At 28.1% G+C, this 12694-nt stretch overlaps 2 long non-coding RNA genes across 3 annotated transcripts; both read right to left on the bottom strand.

The window, feature by feature from the left end:
• Nucleotides 1-676: 676 nt before the first annotated feature.
• Nucleotides 677-3696, bottom strand: LOC147801047 (uncharacterized). Of its 2 annotated transcripts, none has more exons than XR_015430816.1 (4): nt 3421-3696; nt 2454-2628; nt 1782-1863; nt 677-961 (listed from the first exon to the last, which is right to left on the bottom strand). It is a non-coding gene; the product is annotated as an uncharacterized LOC147801047 (long non-coding RNA). The 2 variants fall into 2 exon arrangements; XR_015430817.1 differs by having other exon boundaries at nt 3496-3696.
• Nucleotides 3697-9351: 5655 nt separating this feature from the next.
• On the bottom strand, nt 9352-12635 carry LOC147801046 (uncharacterized). The gene is made up of 3 exons (XR_015430701.1): nt 12479-12635; nt 11429-11668; nt 9352-9781 (listed from the first exon to the last, which is right to left on the bottom strand). It is a non-coding gene; the product is annotated as an uncharacterized LOC147801046 (long non-coding RNA).
• Between the last annotated feature and the right edge of the window lie 59 nt (nt 12636-12694).

The following is a 12694-nucleotide window of genomic DNA, read 5'->3' as shown; positions in this document are numbered from 1 at the left end:
TACTCTTAATGCATGGTCTCATTCCAGGAGATAAAAGAACGAATTGTTGTTTCTAATATTTTTGTAAGACTAAAAAATTGTTTCTATCAACTATAATGATACTGAAATTTGAGGAATTTTTACTAAAATCTTGTACCATAGTAAAATTTAAGCAGTTTTCAAGGACCAAGGGAACCCTGTAAATAACATTGAATTAGAGCTTCAATAATTAAAAAGAGATTATTGCATAAAACGGGTTTTTTTTTTCATTGGTGTTTATTTAAAATTGAAACAGTTTTTAAAATTTAACAGTTTCGTATACTGGAGATTCGATTGCCATTTGAATAATAATAAAAAATGGAATCAATTTGAAGTGAATATGAGCTTCTAACAACTTATTTATGTCAAGAAAAAATATTACAGGGGAAAAGTTAATTGATATTCTAAATACATAATTTATTAATATAAATAATTTTTTTTTTCAGTTAGAATTCTGCAAAATGATGCACAAAGTTCTGATGAGATAGAATCTTAACTAAACATTCTCTCTTTAAAAAAACAAAAAACTTTTTGTAAAAATTATACACCTCACAAAAAAAAGCGGGTGCTGCTTGCAAGATATATTATTAAAAGGTACATTAACTCCGCAGTGTGAGAACAGAAAATTAGTTAAAAAACGTGCATATAAACACAGTAATTGTTGAGCAAAAACCAACACAATAGTTTTATTATATACAGCTTAAAGATGACATACAAATACATTCTAAAAATATTGAGTTGCCCTTCAAAAGGTAACACTGAAGTTTTAAACATGCTCTTCGTTCAAAAATGAAACAAATTTGAATATACAGCTGATTGAACAAATTTTCATCACCTAGGACAGACAAGATGTTTAATAATGACAGGCTGCTCCAGCTTCCACCTCTAGGTTAAGTAAATGCTTGTAAATTTGGCTCTCCTCAGAATAATGAAAAGAACAGACCTGAAATTCAACTTTTAAAACATGCATGATTGCAACCATTTTCCACATCACCTAAGAGCAGGGCTGTAAACTCTCTATGCTTTTTTGAAGTGAAACTTCAAATTTTTATTTTCATTTTATTCTTACAATAATCTTAAATGAAACTCTTAACACTTCACAAATAAGCAAAGTAAATACAGCTCTGCTCAAGAGGTACAGTTGCACAGATGCGTTGACCCCTTTTATTAGGTTGTTCCAAAAACATATTTAAAAACAAATTATTATACTTAAAAACCTAAACATGCTATAATTTAGCTCATTTTCTTTTAATTTCAAATGATTAAATATCTAAAAAAAATAAGAAATTTAAAACATTGCTTAGGGTTTAACATTTTATATAATCTATTATTATATATAGAAAACCAGGAACAAGTAATAAGTACACTATAATCATAATTCAATATGGAACAACCTAACAGCATATAGCAAGGCGGGTTCCCCAAGAGGCATATATTCCTTTTGTGTCATGACCATTAAATATTTTTAACCACTTAAATCTTTGAATTTTTTTTTATCCTTAACTTGAAGGGAAGAAAGGTTTACATTCTATAAATATCTTATGCCTTACATTACTTGGTTTTATAAAATTCTTAATCATGAATGGCACACTTGTTCAAATTTATTAAAAAAGGTAAAGAATGTTACGGATTTTATAAAATCCTTAGGCACTTATTGTTGGTTAAAATGGCCATGACACTATACAAAAGAACACCATTTATAAATCTTCTAATACAAGAATTAAAATGCAAAAATATTAATGAACATTTTCTTTATACTATACCCTTCTAGGATTGTTCAACAAAATTTCTTAATCCTTCAAACTGTTATATTGGCTCTACCATCCACAGAGCAATCGATAGAACCTGAAATTAATGTTAAACACTTAATATTTAAAACGAATATGAAAAACTGCTTCTACTACAGCAGTTTCGTGTCTTTATAAATATAGGAGGAAAAAAAAAACCCAACAATATAATATCTAAAGACAATAGGGAGTTTATTAACAAATTAAAGTATATTATATTCTGAAAACATAAAATAAAAGGAATGAAATTATTTTGATTCATTAATAATTACAAATCAGAATTTGTGTTTGGCAGTTGAATGCACATTTGTGAAGTTTTTGGTATATATACAAAAGCTGAGAATTAAATGAATAGGGAGAAATATGGTTCCCATTGAAACAGGAGCTAAAAAGGTATAAACATTGAAAAGATTGTTAGAAAATCACATTCTTTCTTAACAAATTTAGCTATCCTATTTCAATTTGAAAAACGTAACAGAAAATACATATATTCTCAAGAACCTTCTCATAATTTATTCAAGATATAACAACTAAAAAACAAAATTCGTTTTATTCATAGAAAACCCTTTTATTAAATAACCACTGAGTTCTATTATCTAGAAGGATAACGGCACAGCCAATTTATGTGAAATTAGACAAGGTACTTACCAATATGTAGAACAGTCACACCAAATCTACTAAACTCTTTTATTTTCTCCATTAAACATTTAATTTTAAATCCTGGAAAGTTTTGAAGCTGCACATTGCGACCCAGAATTACATCAGGAAGATGGGGTTTCAAATAATTCAATTTTTAATCCTGGATTACTGAAGCCTTAACCACCTAAATGAAAAAAATTATTTATTAGAAGAAATACTATATAACATGCTTAAACAAATACTAGATCACTGAGTGTGATAACTAATTAAAGTCTTTCAGTTTATTTGTATTTCTTTTACAATCATTAAAATTATTTAAATGTAGTTAATTATAAAACATATTTTTGATTTTATGCATACAATATTACATGTATTATACAATACTGAGTTATAAATTAGACCACATGTTTTCTGTAAGCGAATGCATGCCTGCAACCTGAACACATTTTACTGCAACAGTCTAAATTGTGATATCCGAAGATACAACACAGGAGATTTATATACTATAATATGTAGCAGAATTATAGTCATACGTTATTTACTGCACACTTACACTTTTATACCTACATAATGTTAACAATCAAGCGACTACACTATTAAAAACAAAAAAGGTTACATGAGTTAAAATAAATAAATGAATTGAATAGTACGGAATAGAATATTTAAAATCCAAAACTATAAATTAAACTTTTGAAATTAATAAAACCCTACAAATCTGATAACATGCAAATCTGATAACATAACAAATCTGATAACATGCTTACGGAATTAAATATAATCGTAGTAAGTTTCTTTATATTAAATATACGTTGTTTATTCAACATTTACACGTGCATAGGAAGAAAAAAAAAACACTTAACTATATCAATAATCGAGCGATTATAATATGTATAAATATAAGATTTAACATGGGATGTAACATACAACAACATAAAAGTTGAATATTTTCAAAACTTATATAAATAGTTAAACTTACCGTAAGAGATTTAATAGATTATCCAAGTCTTAAAATGAAGAATTAAGAACTAAAATTAATAAAATCAATATTTACCACTAGTGAATCTAACACGTGCTGCACTGTACTGCTACTCTACAATGAAGCCAAAGCAGTGCAAAAGCAAAGCACTGGCTGGCGACTAAAACAGCAAATAATGTAGCCACGAGAATTAAAATAGTAACCTTTTAATCGTTGCCAACATATAAAGCAGACCTTCACTTCCTATTAATCTTAGGCGAAAATCTACAAAAATCAAGCAAATCTGGTAGTGCCGTAGATATAAGGAACCCGTAAGAGGAAGTGAAGGTCCTATCTTCTCGATGGCAACGAAAAGCCGGTTTTCAGGGTTACCTTATTTTTGTGGTTTATCTTATTATTGGCGTTTTAAAAAAATTTACTACCTTTTTTTTTTCGTTGAGTGTTTAGTTGTACTAGTTCTGATTTCGAATATAACAATATAATAAAATATAAAAAATGGACAATAAATTGTATTTTTACTTTTAGAGTTAATAAAACTTTTAAATCGATTTAGAAATATGTGTTAACTTAGTTAATTACTTATTAATAATTAATTTGATAATTTAATGTTACAATGCTAAACTACTAACAGAGCCTTTAGTAGAGTGTACTTTAATGCAGAGCTGCCATCTAGTGATGGAATTAGTAAATCCCTACAGCAATGAAATGAAAATAGAAAGGAGTGTACAAAAAAAAAAAATTTAATTTTGGGAGGGATGAATTTTTTTTTTATTTCCTTGAAAAATAAGTCGTTTAAGAATTTTTTACATTTTAAAAGAAGAATTTACTGACATTGTCAAAAAGTGTAGAAACAATTGCTATAATATTCGGACCAGCAAATCATTCCAAAATAGAAAAGAGTATTGAAGAAAATGAAACTTTTACAATTTAAATAATGTTTTTTCTTCCTTTCATAAAACTTGAAACAAAAATAATTTTTTTAAAATAGTTTAATTTGTATAAAAAAATTCCTTGATGTTATGTTGACATTTTGCTTTACACTTACCTTTAAAAGTATTTAATTACGAATTGAATTGTAGTTTATGTTGATTTTACTGTGCTTGAACACTATTTCGAGAGCACAAAGCTTGACATCAAAGATTTTCTTTTCCGTCCACGCTGAAAATGCCCTAAACCTTCTTCGAAGAAGCATTATTTACATGCATTAACACATTGGTCACATATACATGAGTTGGTTTTCAGATATTTAAATTTAAACAAAAGGGGAAGGGAAAAACATTTTTCTAATTCTTATTCTATTGAACTATTGTTTTAAAAATTATCTTGTGTGTGTTAATGTTAGCCTTTTCTGAAAAAAAATGGTTCTTTGAAAATTCGTTGTTTTGACGCTTCAGCTTTTTAACTTCTTCTGAAGAAGGAAAATAAATTATATTTAAAATTGTACTTAAAAGAAACTATAGACAAAGGCTGCAAATAAATTTCATGCATATTAAAATTTAAGCGAGAACGAAACATTATCTGTGGAAACCAGCGAATCCCAGTTGGGGTAAATAACGAAGCATACTTGATTTTCGGGTGAAACAGAAAAAATTGAAAGGAGATTGGTAGGACTATATCTAAGAATCATTAGGCAATCAAATTGGTTTTGCCGATTTTTCATCTTTTCTTCTTTAGGGACTCGATAGTTTCCAACTATCTTTTTGTTACTTCCTCGCTTCCCCGCATATTAGCCTGCGATCAATAATCAAAGAATATTATAGACAGTGTCCCCCATCCCCCCCCAAGTTCTTGGGCGCATTCATCCCCCCCTAAAATAATTTGCTAACTTCCCCCTTCCATGTTAGCTTGTTCGAAATAGTGCTACGTTGCTTCTTTTATTTATGTACTTAAAAAGAAAAAAATTCTCTCGTCTAAATCCCCCCCCCCAAACTATTCATTTTATTTAGTGTAAAAATTCCCCCCCCCCCAAGCTTTAAGTGGGTGCATCGTGCGCCCACCTTCCCCCCTGATTATAGAACCCCTCTTATTCTTTGCTATAGTTATCGGTCTCCGATAATTATAGGTTAGCCTATAATTATTCTTAATAAAATAACCTATAATTATAGATTAACCAATAATTATAGGTTATTTTATTGAGAATTTAATCTAAATAGTACGCAATTAATTGCGTACTATTTAGATTAAATTCTTAATAAATATTTAAACAATTAATATTAAGAACGAGGAAACGGAACACTCTGTTCATATATTTTAAAAATGCTTGTGGCACATGAAGTCGCAATCTGATTAAAAACTTCATGTTCTGGTGTCACAAATAAATGTCTCAGTCAGAATTTTATCAAAATCTTAGGAATCACTGTTGAGGATAATCACAGCTTAAATGGATTCATAATTAATTAGAAAAATAGTAATAATCCAATTAGTCAAACAAATAAATCTAGTAACCCAAATAATATCCTTACTTCCCCATTTAGTCTATGGCATACTAATTGGTCTTTTATGATTTTGATGACATACATGCTATCCGTGACTGAAATTAAATTATCAGATTTTAATAATGCTCTTTTTTTTATTGTTTTCTTTTTCTTCGTATATATATCAGCATAATTGTTACCGTGGATGACTGAAATCAAGGGAATGTCGATTTTCACCGGTGAATACCAACAATCGCATAGTCGCTTTGGTGAATGTCCGAAATATTTGTTTTATCCGATTAGATATTACTTTATTCGTTGATATTATTTTATTTATTCGCTATTTTAATATCGTGGGATAGATTGGGTGAAACATCAGTGTTCGGAGAACCGATTCAATGCATATTGGGCAGTGGCACTTGACCTTAAAAAAACATCGATGTAGGACATACCGGGCAATGGCACTGAACCTTTAAAATACATTGATATGGGGCATACCGGGCAAATGTATATCGAGTAGTTGCACATAACTAGAGCTAGTATATAATTCGGACATTTACCAAAGCGATTATGTTATTGTCAACATTCACCGGTGGAAGTTAACAGCCACCAATTTCTTTCATTCACGGTAATATAAATAAATTCTGTCTCATAGTATTCAAATTATCTACGAAACTGGCAGGATGTTTTGGAATTCGAAATTTATTTTCTGATTTCTTTGGATCATTAATTCCCAGGAAAGGGACCTAAGGAAGCACGTGCCATAACACAAAAATTTTTCAAAATTTTCCGATTTTGTTTAAAAATTCTTTCTTTAAATCCATAAAATGATATTTTTATGAATTAAAAATTTATATAATTCATATGTAATTTAGCAAAATAAAAGATTAAATTTAATAATACTACAAAATTTATGCATCATTCTCAATTGTTGTATTTATTTAGTTTATAATTGGAGTTCGTTGCTATTTCCGAAAGATAAATTTTCTTTTAATTACCTTTATTTTCCACTGATACAGTTGTTGTTGTTCTTCATTTACGTCGCACTAGAGCTGCACAATGGGCTATTGGCGACGGTCTGGGAAACATCCCTGAGGATGATCCGAAGACATGCCATCACAATTTTGATCCTCTGCGGAGGGGATGGCACCCCCGCTTCGGTAGCCCGACGACCTGCACGTGAAGTCGAGCACTTTACGGTAGAACAGTTTAACGAGGACCAATACCGCACACCCTCGGTCCCTACGCAGGCTGATCCAAGTGGTCACCCACCCGCACACTGACCGCAGCCAGTGATGCTTGACTTCGGTAATCTGCTGGGAACCGTGTCTTAACAATCAGTCCACTGCGGGACCCACTGATACAGAGAAATAATTTTTAAAGACACCTTTGTTGAAATTAAAAGTTCAATACTGATTTTTTTTTTTTTTACAATTTTAAATAACTTACAGCATTATCGAATTCAAAATTTACATTCTGATTTGTTTCAAGGATTAATTTCTTGATAAAACTTGATAGACTATGATGAATGTTCTTAGAATTTTTAACTAATAATTTCCACTTCAGACGATGTATCCTTCTTTTACTACTAATTAATGTAAAATATGGCGTACGATTTTTTTTTTTTTTTTTTTTTAATTTCAGCAAATGCTGGTGTTGAAAACTATTTTATTTCATTATCAAATAGCTTTTAAAAATTTCGTTTGGACTTTATTAGGCCGGATTGCGTCAAATGCATAACAATAGTAAGTGGCAGATTATGCAATTTTATTCTTTTAGCTTTTAAGGTCATTCCATATCCAATAATTACACGGTTAAATAATAAATGTATGTGATGAAATGTCTTTATTTTCTTAAAACTGTTCGGAAATAATTTATGAATGAAAAAAACAAACAAACTGTATTTAGCTTTTTTACATTTTGATTGTTTATCTAAAATTAGCTAGTTTCTAAAAAAAAAATGTCTCTTTGAAAAATTGTTCCCGCTGCATTTAATATTATATTTTTTAACCATTGTTGAAATAAAGTTAATATGAAACAAAATATCTTTTTTATATTTACTTACTGGTTAATTTTATACGTCGCGTGAAATTTTTTGACATATTTGCATCGAATGTATTCCAAAATACTTTATTAGACCATAAAATAATTTGGAGAAGCAGCGGATTTCGAGAGGATCAAATTGCAAAATGCTTCAAAATACAAAGGATGATAGAAAAATGCGATCCATAATTATTTTCTTAGTTTTTATTGATATCTTAAATCTAATAATTACAAATATACATTATGATGCGAATCTTCTACACGCATCAGGTGAGAACGGAATAGTAACATTTTTAGAAAATTTATTTGTTTCACAAATTTGGGGAAGAATATTTAACAAAATTTTCAAACTCTTTGTATTCGTACTTAATTATTAGATCTAAAGTTTTTATACATATGCTATCATATATTTTGATAAGCTCATACATAAGAAGCTCCGTTACCACAGTTTTTAATATACTTTTTGAGGATGCGCAAAATTAAATGAAAACACATACATGTGTTGCTAAGTAAAGTTCAACGAAACTAACGCAGAAAGGTTATGAAAATCTGAAAAATCATTCATTCGTAATTTTAAAACAGTAAAACTTGGTAGGTTGCTAAAGAAAACCGGGAGGATGTGAAAGGCAAATGTTTGAAATATATCAGGTTTAAATTTAATCCTGCTTTCCTCAATGATGATTCATCATTCAAGAAGCTTATTTTCTTCCTTGTTTGAAAATTAATCTGCGACCGCTAATGTTAATTCTGTCTTTATTTTTGAAAACAATTCTAAAATTATAAATTAAAAACAAGATTTAAAGACCCCCTTTTACACTCAAATGGTTATAAAAATCAGCTGTATATATGTATATGGTCTGAACTTGTAAAGGTTTCCTAAATTTATTTTAGAACGTCATAATTAATTAATTTTAATAAATTAAAGAAAAATTGCATACAAAGTACTTAAAATATTTCATTTATTTCTAGGCTATTTTAAAAAAATTCCACATCCATTATCTCACAAGAGAAAAAATAATTTTATTGAAATGTACCTTAAAAAAAAGTAAAACCTTTATTTTCTGAGTATATTATGCTTATTTTTAATGTGTATTTTGTATTCTTCTGAAAAGTGTTCAAGATGCTAATTTCTCAGAAGCAGAGAAATTGTTCCAAGTAGAGTTATTGCTGAGCAATTGTTCCATTTTAATGGATCTGATTGCATTTTGTATAGAATTTCCCAAACTATTTCATTACCTGAAGATCAAACGTTTAAAAAATGCACTAATATTAAGGAAGATAGGACAGAAAGTTTATCTGAAAAATTGCAATAAAATTTAAAAGTGTAGAATTTTAAGTTGGTAGATATCGCAAATTGATATTTACACACTGTTTTCAAATTTCAAAAGTGATAACTCGAAACATATCTCAACAGATTTTTTTAATTAAATATTTTAAGCATTATTTACAACAAAAAAACAACAAATATCTTTACTAATTTTATTTATTTATTGTACAAAGATACTGTAATCAACATCTTGTAGGTGCATTGGGTATGAATTTTTACTTCAATAAAATTTTTTTAAGTACGAAGCTATAATAAATGAAAGAAGTCAAAATTACTACTGGTTATGTGAACAATTTAAAACTTTACTTAATAAAATAGTTGTACAGTTTCTCATTTTTCTGAAATTTCAGCAGACAGACATCACAACTTAAATACACTTCACCTAAATGCATATTCTTAAATAAATGTATTAATAACCATACAAACAATAGTTTTAGATACAAATAACAAATATAAATAAGAATTTTGCACATAAGGATTCTTTCCTTGATAAAACGGTTTTAAAAATTATTACTTAGTGGTAGCTTCTTCAAACATTACATTCAAATAGTACCAGGATTGGTAAGCTCTTGTCAGGCTAGAAAAAACTGATTATGTAAATCTACCCAATCCAAGAAACTGTCATTTACAATAAACATCTAATTTAAAAATGGAAGTTTAACATAATTCACCCAATAATTCTATTCGAAAATCTATTTTATTAATTTTTAACGTTATATTATACAGGCTTAAAGAATCTAGTTTAGAAGAGAAAATTATTAAATTTTGTCTGGGTTTTCAAAATATATATATATATATATATATATTTTTTTTTTTCACAAATAATGTGCAATTGAAAATAAAACAAAAATTCAGAATAATATTTGCCATTCATTTAAAGCCTACAAATAATTTTAATTAGGTGTTCACAACTCCAAAATATTATTTATAGGATTAATAGTAACTTTTTCAAAGTTTATTAAAACAATATCTTAAAAACACATTTAAAACATGTGTCTTTGCATTTTAGAGAATTTTGTGTCATACAGAACATTGGACACATGTTTAAACTTACCAACTAAGCATGACAGTAATATTAATCTGAGAAAGACAAGCCATAAAATGCATGATATAATTTTAAGATTCAAATATTTAGACACATAAATATGTGCTTAAGCATTACAGAAAAAAACTTTTTTTTTAAACTTTCAAGAACATATAACAACTAATATAACACAATAAATTTATCAACTTTAGTTTGCTTAACCAAGTAGAGTAGACTTAAAAATAGAAAGATATTAAAAGTTAATGTGGTTTATAGAATTTCATTGCATAGATTTTCTTCTTTAAATAAATTTCCAGCAAACAAAAAAAAAAAAAAAAGTTTCATATACATAAGTATAAACCTTAATAACTATATTTCAAATTGTCGAAACTCTCCTCTGAAAAATTGCGTTGGAACGACAGGGATAGGAAAAAATCCAGTAGATTTTACGAAACAATATACATTTTATGATAATTGTCACAGAATGTACTACATATTTTACACAAAAGGAATTTTAGAGATTTTTCTAGTTATCAAAAAAGTGCAATATTTTCCAGTTAAAATTGACAATATACTTGAAATTCTATGTGATATGTTTACTCATTTTACAACAATACATGGAATGTGCATTAAAAGAGTTAAAGAACTTAAATTATCATCAATAACTTGATCATTTAATCATGTACAATTTTAAAAACAATACTTAAATTTTTATAAATTAGAAACAATAACCTTAACATTACTCCCAAACAGCAGATTAAATTTTGTATAAATACGAGAATCAGAACTTTGGATTACATTTCATGAAATGATTATATGCACACAACTAAATGGAGAATAATGAAAACTCCAAATGTTTATTTACATATCCATATAAAGGCCAAATTATAAATAATCGGCAATATAAATATTATAAAATTTCTAGAAGTTAAGTTGACCATACATGAATTACAGAAAACTTTCATATCTTTAAAGATCAAAATTATACTAAAAATATTTTGATAAAACTGCAATGTTTTACCCAAAAATGGGAACTTACCAGTTTCAGGAGTCTGTAAAAATGTCACTTAACTTTTATTGATGTCATATCAATGCAATACTAATTGCAGTAAGAGGTACATAATATAGCTAATGTAGTAATAAGTTTTTTAGAACATTCTTAAACTTATAAGTACTTGAAAATGTTAATGAATGACTTACCCTAGAAAGTAATTAATATCTAGCCAAGTTTGCAGGTGAGCTTTAGCTGTTATACTGAACTTGGAAAAAACAATAAAAAGAAAACCATTTTAAAAACATCTATATAGAAAGGTTAATAAACTTTCTAAATAGGCAGTTCTCTAGCTATTGTTTCACCAAGTTTATCTTCTCCACGATCAGCCAACTGTATGTGGTACACAGACATGCTTCCAGTCATTCCTATATATGAATCATGAACCACTAGAGAAAAAAAAGTAACATCAACAATACTTGTATTAAAAAATTACAACTTCAAAAAGAGATAAATTTCTCACAGTGACAAAAAATCACAATATGTTGCTACTCCTTCTTAGAGTTAACTTATTTATTTTAAATATATTAATCTCATCTATCAATTTTGAATGCAAGGCATACAATTCCTATGATAGTTACTAGGAAATTTAGAAATATATGAAGATGAATTGTAGATCTAAAATACTCTTAACTTTAATCACCACTTTTTCTTAATATAGCTAAATACAACCTTCATATATTAATACTCCATATTATAAACTATTCGTAACGTAAAATTTAGTATCGTTCCTAAATTCTAATGACAAACAGCACAAAACACAAGCATTTATCTCTAAATAAGTTCATTTACTATTGTGCATAAATAACAGACTATATAATTTCCTAAAATTTATGCAAGCTCATTTTCGCTATATTATCGCAGATTTTACTAAAACATTTTTAATGATCAAAACATTCGGTAGAATAAATATTCCAATATGAAAACATTTAGGTTATCAGAAATTTCCCTCTGTAAAAATTATTTTACAAATTTTTTAAACAATAACCACTCAATCAATTAATGCTAAGCACATAACAATAATTTTCTAAAAGAGTGGAGTTATAAATGCATTATAAAATTCATTCTCATTGGAAAATAACACGAGAATGGTGTTTACGCTTTATAGAACGTAATATATAAACATTTATGCAATGTTTTCACATTTAATTAGCTAAAAATAAATACAAAAAATTAATATATTAATAATTTTTACTTACCACAACAGATTAGATATCGATCCCATGCAGTAAAATTTCAACACGTGAAATTAACAAGCCATCACAACAAAGCACACGAACACTGGCGATGTGGCGATTTAACAGATAGAAAAAGTCGCCACGATGATTGAAAAAAGTAACCCATTTTTCGTTGCCACCGGGAAGATAGGACCTTCACTTCCTCTTACGGGTTCCTTATATCTATGAAACTCCAAA

This window comes from Parasteatoda tepidariorum, chromosome 12 (assembly GCF_982258835.1).
Source record: "Parasteatoda tepidariorum strain Cologne lab strain chromosome 12, Ptep-v5.0, whole genome shotgun sequence".
Classification (NCBI taxonomy): domain Eukaryota; kingdom Metazoa; phylum Arthropoda; class Arachnida; order Araneae; family Theridiidae; genus Parasteatoda; species Parasteatoda tepidariorum.
Note: the sequence above shows the minus strand (reverse complement) of the source record. Positions and strands in the feature narration are given on the sequence as shown.